Source organism: Pan troglodytes, chromosome X, assembly GCF_028858775.2.
Source record: "Pan troglodytes isolate AG18354 chromosome X, NHGRI_mPanTro3-v2.0_pri, whole genome shotgun sequence".
Lineage (NCBI taxonomy): Eukaryota > Metazoa > Chordata > Mammalia > Primates > Hominidae > Pan > Pan troglodytes.
Genome location: NC_072421.2, coordinates 130,979,926 through 130,993,427, shown reverse-complemented (window position 1 = coordinate 130,993,427; position 13,502 = coordinate 130,979,926).

The window sequence follows — 13,502 nt, the reverse complement described above, 5'->3', positions numbered from 1 at the left end:
ATACGTATATACATGTATACACATGTATATACGTATATACATGTATACATGTATTATACATACATGTATATACGTATATACATGTATTATACATGTATGTATGTACATGTATATACATGTATATACATACATGCATGTACGTACATGTATACATGTACGTACATGCATGTACGTACATGTATACATGTATGTACATGCATGTATGTACGTGTATACATGTATATATATGCATGTATATGTATATATATGCATGTATATATGTGTATATATGTATATATACGTGTATATATGTGTATATATGTATATATACATGTATATATGTGTATATATGTATATATACATGTATATATGTGTATGTATATATACATGTATATATGTGTATATATACGTGTGTATGCGTATATATGTATATATACGCATATATATGTGTATATATGTGTGTATATATATATACAGGAGACAATACATATTTTACAAAAATACAGACATACTAAAAGGTATACATTTACAGCATTAGAATGGGTACCTTTGCAGGGAGGGAAATGGCAGTGAGCTTTGGGAATAAAATAGAATAAATGAATGAATGAAACAAACCAAGAGAAGGGCCTTATCTGGACCAACTATGGTGCCTACCATGAACTGAGCAGTAGCTTTCACTCAATCCTTTGCACCAGGGGTCACAAACAAAACCAAAAGCAAAGAAAAGGAAAGGGGAAAGTCAGGGGTGGGAAGGGAGGAGATGGCATAGGATTCCAGGAGAAACATCTTGTCTGCAGAGCCTGGTACATAGTAGGTGTTCAATGGATATTTGAGGGGATGAACATTGAGGGAATGAACAAGCATTCAAAATGTTCTGCCTCAGGCCATTTGAAAGTACTGGCTTAACAAATGTACCTTCAATTATGTGACATACTTGCCACCTAGTTATACACTGACCTTAGAGTTTGAGAGGTGATTCGACTTAGAATTCTAGAGCAAGCCATCACTCAACTGCAGCTTCAGTTTAGAATGACATATTTAAAAACTACTTTGGATATGATGTTACAGCTTTCTTTTTGGGTGAAAGGCCCCGGTCGTCAGCACCATTAGGCAATGGGATTGTTACATTTATTTTGCTTTGTTAGAGTCTTCACCTCACAAAGATACATTAGCAACCCCAACCCCCTCATTTTACATATGTAGAAATTGAGGCTCAGAAAGGTTAAGAGATTTGTTTAAGGTCACACAGCACAGTGAGTGCAAGTCAGGACTGAGCCAACCAGAGCCTTTTCAATCACATTGCACACACCTTGTCACTTGGAAGGAGCAGAATTAACAAATGGTTATATTGGTGAATGAGAGTAAAGGCTGTTTTCTGAAATCTGTGCCCATGCAGACAGAGTTAGTTATACTGATCTTCATTTTGATCCTAGTGGCAGTGAAAAAAAAAAATCCCTTATCTAACCAAACACACTGCCTTCAAAATTAATGTGTTCAAGCCAGGGCCTGCTTTGAGACGTTTAATGTTGCTTTTACAAATTAGAACCTAGGGTGCAGGAATTCCATCATCCTCACGAAGACTTCCTGTCACAACAGAGGCATTGTTCTCCCCACTCATACTGTTTGGTTTCATGCCTTTTCTGTAAGATGTTAGGTATTTATTTTGTTTTGTTGGTGCTTTTGTAATCAGTCTAGACGTAGACCTACACTGAACCATCCAGGAGGCAGATAAAACTCCCACAGTGGAATTAGGTAACCCCTTCTGTGCTGTTCTCTCAGGGAAGGCTGATAGGCCGCTCCTCCCCACCCAGCCCCCACACCTAAATGTTCATGAACACGACCACAGAATAGACTGAATTCACTAATTGAGGAGGTAGGAAATGTTCTGTCTCTGAAAATACTCCCCGTCCCACAATAATCTTTGGTACTTGGGATGAATTTGTTGCCCACATTTTTGTCTTAGCCAGGGCACTAAATGCAGCCTATTTTGAAATGAAAAGGAGCTTTTTGCATGGATCCTAGAGACTGGTTGCTTACAGGTTTCCACAATCAAGAACCTGTAGATTTTCCTTTACCCTGAATGAGCAAAGGCATAGCAAAAGAAAAAGTATGAGGAGAGAGCAGGGCATGGATTTCTTGGATTTAATTGCAGTGCACTTTCTGTGCTATCTTGATGCAAATTTTTTGTTTTTTTAGAGACAGGATCTCACTCTGTTGCCCTGGCTGGAGTGCAGTGGTGCAATCACGACTCACTGCAGCTTTGACTTCCCAGGCTCAGGGATCCTCCCACCTCAGCCTCCCAAGCAGCTGGAACTATAGGCACATGCCGCCACACCTGGCTAATTTTTTATTTTTTGTAGAGGTGGGGTCTCATTATGTTGCCCAGGCTGGTCTCAAACTCCTGGCCTCAAGCAATCCTCCTGCCTTGGCCTCCCAAAGTGCTGAAATTACAGGCCTGAGCCGCCATGCCCAGCCTGTTTTGAATTTGTTTACTATCACAGAATAAATAGAAGCATGACTTGCGTTTCACAATTACCATGGCTAATTACATTTACTTTTACCATTACAATACATTGCCAGTAGTAACAATGTTTTGCCCTTCTGGAAAATCTGAAGAGGTGTATCCTGTCCTCAGAGCTTTCCAGACACCATCCATAACTGTGACAGGAGAAACTTCTAGAGGATAGGGAATTCCAAATAAGAGTGTCTGCCTTAGGCTTGCAGTCAATGGGACCATTTAGCCTGGCATCCCCCACAGTGCTCAGCTCCACCTCTTACACTTGGTCACACCACAGAAGATGTTTATGGAAGGAACATCAATTTGAGCGTCCAAAGCCCTGGCAGATGGAGTAGAAACTACTCACTTTCTCTCAGACAACCAGGACCACAGACCTTCACATTTATACAGCAATGAGGCCACTAAGCACTGGCCAAATGTGAAATGTAATCGTATCCCTCAACTCTGACCTGCTTCAATTGCTACTGATGGAGCATTCATTAGTAACCTAGGGCTCATTTCACTTAGAATGATATCATATTGTTTTCTGCCATGTTACCAACGAGAAAGCCTTATTCTCTCCCAATTTTCTAGAACTTGTTTATGGCTACAGTTGCAAAAACCCAACAGGGCAAAAATGTTGTCTAGGAACTGCGGCAAAAACTGAGTTGTTTTCAAGTGGCCACATGCTGTCTAAACTTCCGAATCAATTTCCTCCTTAACTTTCTATTTAGAGCAATCAAAGTCCTAAATCATCCAAGAAAGATTAGATGCTTTCCCAGTGTGTGTGTTTTGTTTTTGTTCTTGTTGTTTGTTTGTTTGTTTGTTTGAGACAGGGTCTCACTCTGTCACCCAGGCTGGAGCGCATGGCTCACTGCAGCCTCAACCTCCCATGCTTAAGTGAATCTCCCACCTCAGCCTCCTAAGTAGCTGGGACTACAGGTACATGCCACTACACCCACCTCCAGTATGTTTTTGTTCTGCATATTTTACCATACTTGAATTCTATGAAAATCAATAAGCAATGTATGTATATATAAAAAAGAAAACAGCATAGGCCAGGCACAGTGGCTCATGCCTGTAATCCCAGCATTTTGGGAGACCAAGGTGGGAGGATCACTTGAGCCCCAAAGGTCAAGGCTGCAGTGAGCTATGTTCATGCCACTGCACTCTAGCCTGGGTAACAAAGCGAGATCTTGTCTCAAAAGAAAAAAAAAAAAAAGAAAACAGTATATTTAGTTTGCCAAATCTGTTGGATTATAAAAAGTTTACTACATTACCATTATTTTAGTCCAGAGAAGCCTGTAGTTAGTGGTCGTCTTTCTAATATCATGAATATTTCAAACACAGCTTAGGGCTCCCAACAAATTAGAATCTATCCCAAACTGATTGCCACAAATTCTCCTTCTCAGGGGTAAGTTTACCGTCTCCTTAGTTCTTTAAGTTGCTTTTAAACTTTGGGATTTTCTGTTGCATCAAAGGGTTACTTCTAATGTTGATGGTCTCATTTCCTGTGATTTCAGACTCTCATTTAGTCCTATAGCAGTTGATAATATGAAATCTATGGTTCCCCAGCATGGCTCCCCTATGTGAGTTTTGGTAAAACTCTAGAAAAGTGGGGAAGTTTTTGTCAACATTCTCTCCAGCATCGGGTCAGCCCCGGTATCACTAAGAACACTATCAATTACATTAAGTCCTGTACTGCCTGCTCCAGGCTGGTTCTGAGGCTCACATGGAGAAATGAATAGGAGGGTTTTTTTGTTTTGGTTTGGTTTTTGTGTATTTGTTTGTTTGTTTTTTTGAGACAGGGTCTCACTCTGTCGCCCAGGCTGGAGTGCAGTGGCATGATCTCGGCTCACAGCAACCTCTGCCTCCTGGGTTCAAGCGATTCTCATGCCTCAGCCTCCCAAGTAGCTGGGATTACAGGCACACGCCACCATGCCCAGCTAATTTTTTTTGTATTTTTAGTAGAGACGTGGTTTTGCCATGTTGGCCAGGCTGGTCTAAACTCCTGGCATCAAATTATCCACCCACCTCGGCCTCCCAAAGTGCTGGGATTACAGGCATGAGCCACTGTGACTGGCTAATTTTTGTATTTTTAGTAGAGACAGGGTTTCCCATGTTGGCCAGGCTGGTCTCGAACTCCTGACCTCAAGCGATCCACCTGCCTTGGCCCCTAAAGTGCTGGGATTACAGGTGTGAGCCACCGCGCCTGGCCTTTTTCTTTAGACAGGGTCTCACTCTGTCACGCAGGCTGGAGTGCAGTGGTGCAATCTCAGCCTCAACCTCCTGGGCTCAAGCAATCCTCCCACCTCAGCTTCTTGAGTAGCTGGGGCTACAGGCGTGCACTACCACACCCAGATTTTTTTTTTTTTGTAGAGATGGGATCTCCCTATGTTACCTGTGCTGGTCTCGAACTCCTGGCCTCAAGCAATCCACCCTCTTTGGCCTCCCAGAATGCTGGGATTACAGGTATGAGGTACCTTGCCCAGGCCAGAAACTTGCTATTAATCTGTCTTGCCTCATCTACTGATTATTAATAATTTCTCTTGAAATGGCATTTTTAAAGCCTCACCAGTGGTCTGATTTTGCCTAACAATGCAGTGGGACTCCAGCCCCCTATCTTTTGTATTTTGGGGCTTAAGGGTCTATCTCAGATATCTTCCAACATCTCTCTTATTGGTCATTGTTGCTTCATCCCTTAGCTAGGGCAGGAGGTAACGCCCCATGGGATGGCCATCCATTACAGGTCATCCCCAGGAGATATTGAAATCCCACTGAAGTCGCCACTCAACTGTTAGGCAGAATCTAGGTTTGCAAGAGTGTGCTCATAGCAAAGCCATCAATGATTTAGAGATGAGTATCGGTTACAGCTCAGTGGGACACTGGGAGCAGAACGAGTGTCTAACAGGAGATCAGGTTCTATACAGCCACACTATAAGGAAGGCTTAGGCCTCCCAAGAGTTGACTAGAACAGCTGAAGCCTATGCTATGAGCCGGCCACAGACCTAAGGAAAAAGGTCTTCATGTTCTCCAAGAGCTTGCCAGGCCCGTCCACTCAATTAATCCTGACAAGAGCTTCAGTTACAGAATGACTTTCTCCAGCAGTGAGGCAGGAAGCCTGCCCGCTCACGTACCCACATCCAACACCCGCTCCCAGTAGGAGCCTGCTGCTTATATAGAGAAGCTTTGCAGTGATTCCTTTCTCCTTGCACCTGGGCTTGGCTGTGTTGATCCACGACTCCCCCGCCTAGTCTGTGAGCCACAGGCCTTGCTCCTGTTGCTTGAGAAAATACCTTCCAGGCTGGTGTGTGCTCTGAAGCACAGTGAGTCACAGGCCTTCTCATATGATCTGGCCTGGATGCTTCCAGAAGTTCGTATTCCCAGGTGAGATGGAAGCCAGCAAGCACATGGGGCTCAGTTTTCTGAGATTCCCATTTGGCTTTTGGCCTTAAGTCCTGAATTGCAAGTCACAGCAGCTGAATCCAACTTCCTCAGTTGCTGAGTGTCTCAGAGGTGCCATCCGTAATGTTCCTGTGAGTCCACATGAAACCGTAGGCTTCAGAGAAGGCAGCCAGCCAGGACTGGTTTCAAGTGCCTTCCACATTCTTCCTCTTGAAGAGTTCTCCGGAAGCTGCAGAGCTTAGTTTTTCTTATCCAAAAATCTTCTGGCATTTTTTATTTGTAATAATTCCAAACCCACTCAACATTATTATAACAACTGAGATTGGGGAGAGAGAGTGGGGGGAAAGGATTGGTTACACGAATAAGGGCATACTCACTCCTAGGTGCTGATTTTCAAGGGGAAGTGAATTTGATGGCCCTTGTTTGAGCTCTCAGGGAGTGTTGATTTCTTGCCTAAAACCTCCACAGTTTTTCTTTTCTTTTCTTTTTTTCTTTTTTTTCTTTTTCTTTTTCTTTTTCTTTTTTTGAGACAGGGTCTCACTCTGTCGCCCAGGCTGCAGTGCAGCAGCACGATCATGGCTCACTGCAGCCTTGACTACCCAGGCTCATGTGATCCCCCACCTTAGCCTCCCGAGTAGCTGGAACTATAGGTGTGTGCCACCATGCCCAGCTAATTTTTTGTATTTTTTTGTAGACACAGGGGTCTCGCCATGTTGCCCAGGGTGGACTCAAGTGATCCACCCGCCTTGGACTCCCTAAGTGCTGATATTACAGGTGTGAGCCACCACACCTGGCTGCTTTTCTATTGTTAATCAGGGTGGCTGATTTGGATGATGGAGGTGTAGGATTTGGGGTTGCCAGGGGCAGGGTAGGATGGTGCCTGAGGTCCAGTTCCAGTGCTGTGTTCCAGCAGGAGACTGGGAAGGGCCTGGCAGCAGCTAAGCTTATGCCTTTCAAACAAGGGCACTGCAGAGCTCCCTGCTACAGCCAGCACAAGGCCCAGAGGTGGGTTTCCACATTCTCCACATGTCCTACTCTCCGTGCTGCAACCAGGAAGAGACAGAAATCACCCAGGGACAGAGCAGGCAGGCAGACCCTTGAGATCAACTAGCCTAGCCCCTCAGCCAGCAGATGATGCAAGTAAGGCCCCAAGGTAAATGAGGGACATTGGGATGGTTCTAGAGCCTGGTGCCTCCTGCTTCCAACCCAAGGCTCTCTTAGTTTCCAGCTCCTGAGTGGGATGAGAAATAAGACAGCATCTGCCAGGCCAGAATCTAGAACTTTCTCCATCTCAGAGTCCCTGGGTTCTTATCGCTAACTTCTGTCACGAGTGTTTGCAACAAGAATCAGACCAATAATACCAGGTAGAATCTAAATTGCCTGGGCACCAGGTGCTAGAGCAGTTGCTGGTGAGCCTGTTAGAATAGGCATTTCCTATGAGTCCTACAAGACATGAATTTTCCTTACAGAAACACATGGAGAGTTACTTCAAGGGCGATGTAGAAGAAAAAACACATTTGCACAAGGGCCATGGTCATTTCCTTCTGCAGTAACATACACACAGGCCTCTCCCCCGGGAGCTGAGCAATGCAATTATCCAGAGATCTGCCTCTCACAAATCTGCTCAGCCCTTCATTATAGGGAGGCAGAATTCAGCCACCAATTCCAGAAATCGTTTTCCAAGAATAACAGCATATCTGGCCTAATATATTATTCTTTTCACTTTTCCTACTTATGTTACTTGCTGGTAACATAAGGAGGCTGGGCATTGCCTTTTATCCATACCTATTACTTAGGCCTGGCCAAGCCCCTTCTCTGGAAGTCTCAGCTCTAGGAGAAGTTCACACACTTAGTTCTTAGAACTGGTGAGAAAGGTTGACAATGGCAGGGAAGTATGAATGAGGAGAAACTCACACGCTCCCTACAGTAGGAATGCAAACTGTAACTCCAGCAATACCAAGGGGTGGGATCACAAAGACTTGGTCTAACCTGGGCCTCAGTACACCTTCTCCCAAGGCCCTGGTGGCTCCTCAAGTATAGAGAACCATGCCTGAGAGATTACAGGGAGAAATCTTGTGATTATTTCACTCAAGTATATATTGACAAGGTGGGCGGATCACCTGAGGTCAGGAGTCCGAGACCAGTCTGGCCAACATGGTAAAACCCTGTCTCCACTAAAAATTAAAAAAAAAAAAAATTAGCTGAGCATGCTGGTGCATGCCTGTAATCCCAGCTACTTGGGAGACTGAGGCAGGAGAATCACTTGAACCCAGGAGGCGGAGGTTGCAGTGAGCTGAGGCTGTGTCACTCCATACCAGCTTGGGCAACAGAGCGAGACTCTGTCTCAAAAAAAAAAAAAATGTATACATTGAGTTTTTATCTTTATGGACCTCTTTCCATGTTTTTTTTAAGTTGATACCAAGTGATTAGATATTGTATATAGCACTGAAATTTTGCAAGGAAATCTCTTCCTTAGTCAAAACCTCCATTTTAATTTCCTCCAAACCAGTTCTTAAAGTTTTGTGGGGTTTTTTTTGTTTGTTTTTGTTTTTTTTTTTTTTTGGTTGAGAGATAGACTTCTTTGAGAATCAGATGAAAGCTTAGGTCTCTCTAGAAAAAAATGCACACATACACTGTGGTCAGCAGCCTCTATGATGGCTTGCAATGGTCCTTTGGCATTCACATCCTCGTGTAATCCCTTCCCCTTAAATGTAAACTGGACCTAGTGACTTGTTTCTAATGAATGGGATGCAGCAAAAGTAATGAGATTGGTTTACAAAAAGACTCTGGCTTCCTTATGTGTGTCCCATAATTTAAAAAAAAAAAGACTGGCTGGGCACAATGGCTCACACCTGTAATTCCAGAACTTTGGAAGGCCAAGGTGGGTGGGGTGGATTTATTGAGCCCAGGAGTTTGAGACCAGCCTGGGCAACATGGTGAAACCCCATCTCTACAAAAAATTTAAAAAATTAGCTGGGCATGGTGGCATGCATCTGTAGTCCCAGCTACTTGGGAGGCTGAAGCAGGAGAATGCCTTGAACCCAGGAGACAGAGGTTGCAGTGAGCCGAGACCGTGCCACTGCACTCCAGCCTGGGCAACAGAGGGAGACTCCATCTCAAATAAAAAAATAAATAAATAAATAAAAATAAAATAAAAGACTGGCTTCCATCTTGCTCACTCTCCCTGCTCTCTTGCTCACTCACTGTTGAGTGTAGTTAGCTGCCATGTTGTGTGCTGCACTGTGGAGAAGCTCACATAGCAAAAAAAGTATGTCTCTGTCTATTAGCTAGCAAGAAACTGAAACTTATCAATAGCCATGTGAGTGAGTGTAAAGGCAGAACTACCTTCAATCAAGCCCTGAGATAAATGCAGCCCTAGCCAACACTTGATTGCAACCAGTGAGACACCCTGACCTGAGGCACCTGTTAAGTGACACCCACATTCCTGACCCACAGATCCATGTGATAATAAATATTTTTAAGCTGCTACATTTTGGTGTAATTTGTTACACAGTAATAGATAACTTACACACATACACACACACACACAAATATTTTGCCAAATGTTCAGTGGATTCCAGGACTTCCTAAATCTTATACCATTGCCCTTCTAGGTTGACTCCATGTTAAGAATCCCTAGACCAGTGATGACCAACAGAAATATAATATAAACCACATAGATATTTTGAATGTTCTAGTAGCCACTTAAAAAAAAAGTGCCAGGTTCACTCCTATAATTCCAACATTTGGGAGACCAAAGCAAGAGGATCACTTGAGTCCAGGAGTTCAAGACCAGTTTGGGCAACACAATGAAACCCTCTTTCTACAAAGAAAAAAAGAAAAAAAAAATTAGCCAGGCATTATGGCACATGCCTGTGAGTCTCAGCTACTCAGGAGGCTGAGGTGGGAGGATCACTTGAGCCCAGAAGGTTGAGGCTGCAGTGAGCTATGATCATGCCACTGTACTCCATCCAGTCTGGGCAACAGAGGAAGACCTTGTCTCAAAAAAAAAAGTAAAAGTAAAAAGAAATAGGTAAAATAATTTGTAAATATATTTTACTTAAACCAGTATATCTAAAATATTATCATTTCAACATATGGTTAAATTATTGAGATATTTTCCATTTATATTTTTGTGTCAAATCTTTGAAATCCAGTGTGTCTTTATTTTTTTTTATTTTTTTTATTTTTTTGAGATGGAGTTTCGCTCTTGTTGCCCAGGCTGGAGTGCAATGGCATGATCTTGGCTCACTGCAACCTCTGCCTCCCAGGTTCAAATGATTCTCCTGCCTCAGCCTCCTGAGTAGCTGGAATTACAGACATGTGCTACCACGCCCGGCTAATTTTATATTTTTAATAGACACGGGGTTTCTCCATGTTGGTCAGGCTGGTCTCGAACTCCCAACCTCAGGTGATCTGCCCACCTTGGCCTCCCAAAGTGCTGGGATTACAGGTGTGAGCCACTGCGCCCGGCCTGAAATCAGGTGTGTCTTTCAATGCATAATCTCAGTTTGGACTAACCAGATTTCAAGTGCTCAGTAGTCACACATGGCCAGTGGCCTCTGTACTGAACAGTGCAATCTAGGAGTAATGTGAAATTAAAGTAATGGACAAGTAATTGGCTTATCTGGATATTATAGCACCTGCCACCTTAGATACCTGGCACTGATGGGGAAGTTAGCAGAGCCTGCTGCTTTTCAAAAAGCCTGAAGGGGTAAAGATGGTAATGCTCTCCAAATTTATCTGCAGATTCAACACAATTTCTATCAAAATCCCAGCTGGTTTCCTTTGCAGAAATTGACAAGCCGATCCTAAAATTCATATGGTAATGCAAAGGACATATAATAGCTCAAACAATATTGAAAGAAGAACAAAGTTGGAGGAATCGCATCTTCCCATTTTAAAACTTTACTACAAAGCAACAGTAATCAAGATCAAGATAGCATGGTATTGGCATTGCATTGACATATAGATCAATCAAACAGAACTGAGTCCAGAAATGAACCCCTGCTCCTTGAGTCAGTTGATTTTTTTGTACAAGAGAGTCAAGATCATTCAATGAGGAAAGAATAGTCCCTTCAACAAATGATGCTGACACATCTGGATATCTACATGCAAAAGAAGAAAATTGTACCCCTACCTCACACCATACACAAAAATTAACTCAAAATTGGTCAAAGACTTAAATGTGAGAGCTAAAACTATAACATTCTTAGAAAAAAACATAAGGGTGAATTTTTATGACATTGGATTTGGCAATGGGTACTTAGATATAACACCAAAAGTACAAGCAACTATAACAAAAATATAGATAAATTAGACATCACCAAAATTAAAGAGTTTGTGCTTCAAAGAATACCAGAAGAAAATGAAAAGATAAATCACAGAATGCAAAAATATATTTTAAAATAAAATGTCTGATAAGAAACATGTATCTGGAATACATAAATAATTCTTACAATGTGATAATGAAAAGAAATAAGCCAATTATAATGGGCGAAGGATCTGAATAGTCATTTACCAAAGAATGAATATATATACATATATTCATTGCATATATATTCACATATATATATATACACATACACATACACATATACCCAATAAGCACATAAAAAGATGCTCAACACCACCATTAGCCATTAGGGAAACACAAATCAAAATCACAATAAGACACCACTTCACCCTCACTCAAATTGCTATAATAAAAATATTGGAAAATATATGATCATGACGGTGTAAAGAAATTGGAACTCTCCTACATTGCTCCTGGGAATCTAAAATTGTGCAGCTGCTTTGGAAAACAGTCTGGCTGTTCTCAAAATGTTAAACATAGAGATATCATTTGACCAAACAATTCAACTCCTAGGTATATACTCAAAAAAACTGAAAGCAGGGACTTGACCAGATACTTGTCCATCAGTGTTCATTGCAGCATTATTCACAATAGCTGAAAGGCAGAAACAACCCAAGTGTCCATCAACAGATAAATAAACAAAATATAGTATATCCATACAATGAAATATTATTTAGCCATAAACAGGAAGTTTGGATACATGCTACAACATTGATGGACATTGAAAACACTATGCTAAGTGAAAGAGAAGATTTTGAATGTTCACAACACAAAGAAATAATAAATGTTTGAGATGATGGATGAGCCAATTACCCTGATTTGCTAATTACACATTACATACACATATCGAAACATCACTCTGTATCCCATTAAATATGTACAATTATTACATATCAACTAAAAATAAGAGGGGAAAAACTCAATAATTAAAAAACGCATTTTGCAAATGAAGGAAGCCAAACGCGAAAGGTCAAATAGTCTATGATTCCACATTTATGAAATATCTAGAGTAGGCAAATTCATAGAGACAGAAAGTGGATTAGAGGTTACCACGGGCTCCAGGGAGGGGAGAACAGGGAGTTATTCCTAAATGAGTTATAGAGTTTCTATTTCAGATGATGAAATAGTTTTGGAAACAGATAGTGGTGATGGTTGCACAACATTGTGTAATTAATGACACTAAATTTTGCATTTAGAAAGTGGTTAAAATGGCAAGTTTTATGTTATATGTATTTTCATACAATGTTTTTAAAATTAATAATGGAATATGCCCCCAAACCACTGAATGGGTGAATTGTATGATATGTGAACTATATCTAAGTAAAGCAGTTTAACAAAACCAAGTAAATACCTAAAAAAAGAAAAAAAAATCTTGTACATGAATGTCCATTAAATTATACATAAGAGCCAAAAAGTACACTTCAGCCTGGGCAACAGAGTGAGACTCCATCTGAAAACAAAAACAAAAACAAAACAAAACAAAACAATTCGGCCCAAACAAAACATCTGCATGATTATTCCCCCTGAGGAACCACCAGTCTGCAAATCTGAACTAGGTGTTGTCTGATGTTCATTCTGTCTTTCACATTCCCTGAACCTCCATACTACAGACCTGACCCTGTCTGCCTCAGTGAGTACAGGGTTCAAACTGATGTTCTGGGAGCCCTCTGCATTGTCCTTATGGGAAAGCAGAACACAGAGGGCAGCTTCTGTAGGCCTGGGCTCCTAATCTGCAAAGGCAACTTCTAAATGTGGGACACAGTTTTCCTTCCCAAAGTGGGCGTTACTTTTCCTCCTGTTCTGCCCAGGCAAATTGGGTGGTTGGGTAAATATGTGGATGAGCTGCCAGCCGCCACACGTATGGCAAGTGGCGTCAGTAACTTCAAGTTCTCAAAATAAGAGAGAGGCCTTGGTTCAATCTCTTACCAAGCCCCACCCAACACAGTAAGATGGCATTCTGAAATAACTCCTCTTCTTCATTTATCCAGAAACAAGGCCAGAGTCAAGAATGTGTAAAAGCAGCTCTCTGAATTGTTAAGTTTGCATCTTGGATGTTATCATGAGTTTTGCAGTTTAGCCAAGGAATAGGTGCTATCTTGTCCGTCTGGTGATTTGGAAATGATAACAGATTAAATGTGATATTAATGTTTGGCTTTTGAAAACATACATTCATGGCTATAAGGGAGCCAAAATTAAAGAAAAAATCATTTTGCAAAACAATTCCCCAGTGCACTATAGTGGTCAACGTACGCACTATAAAGTGAA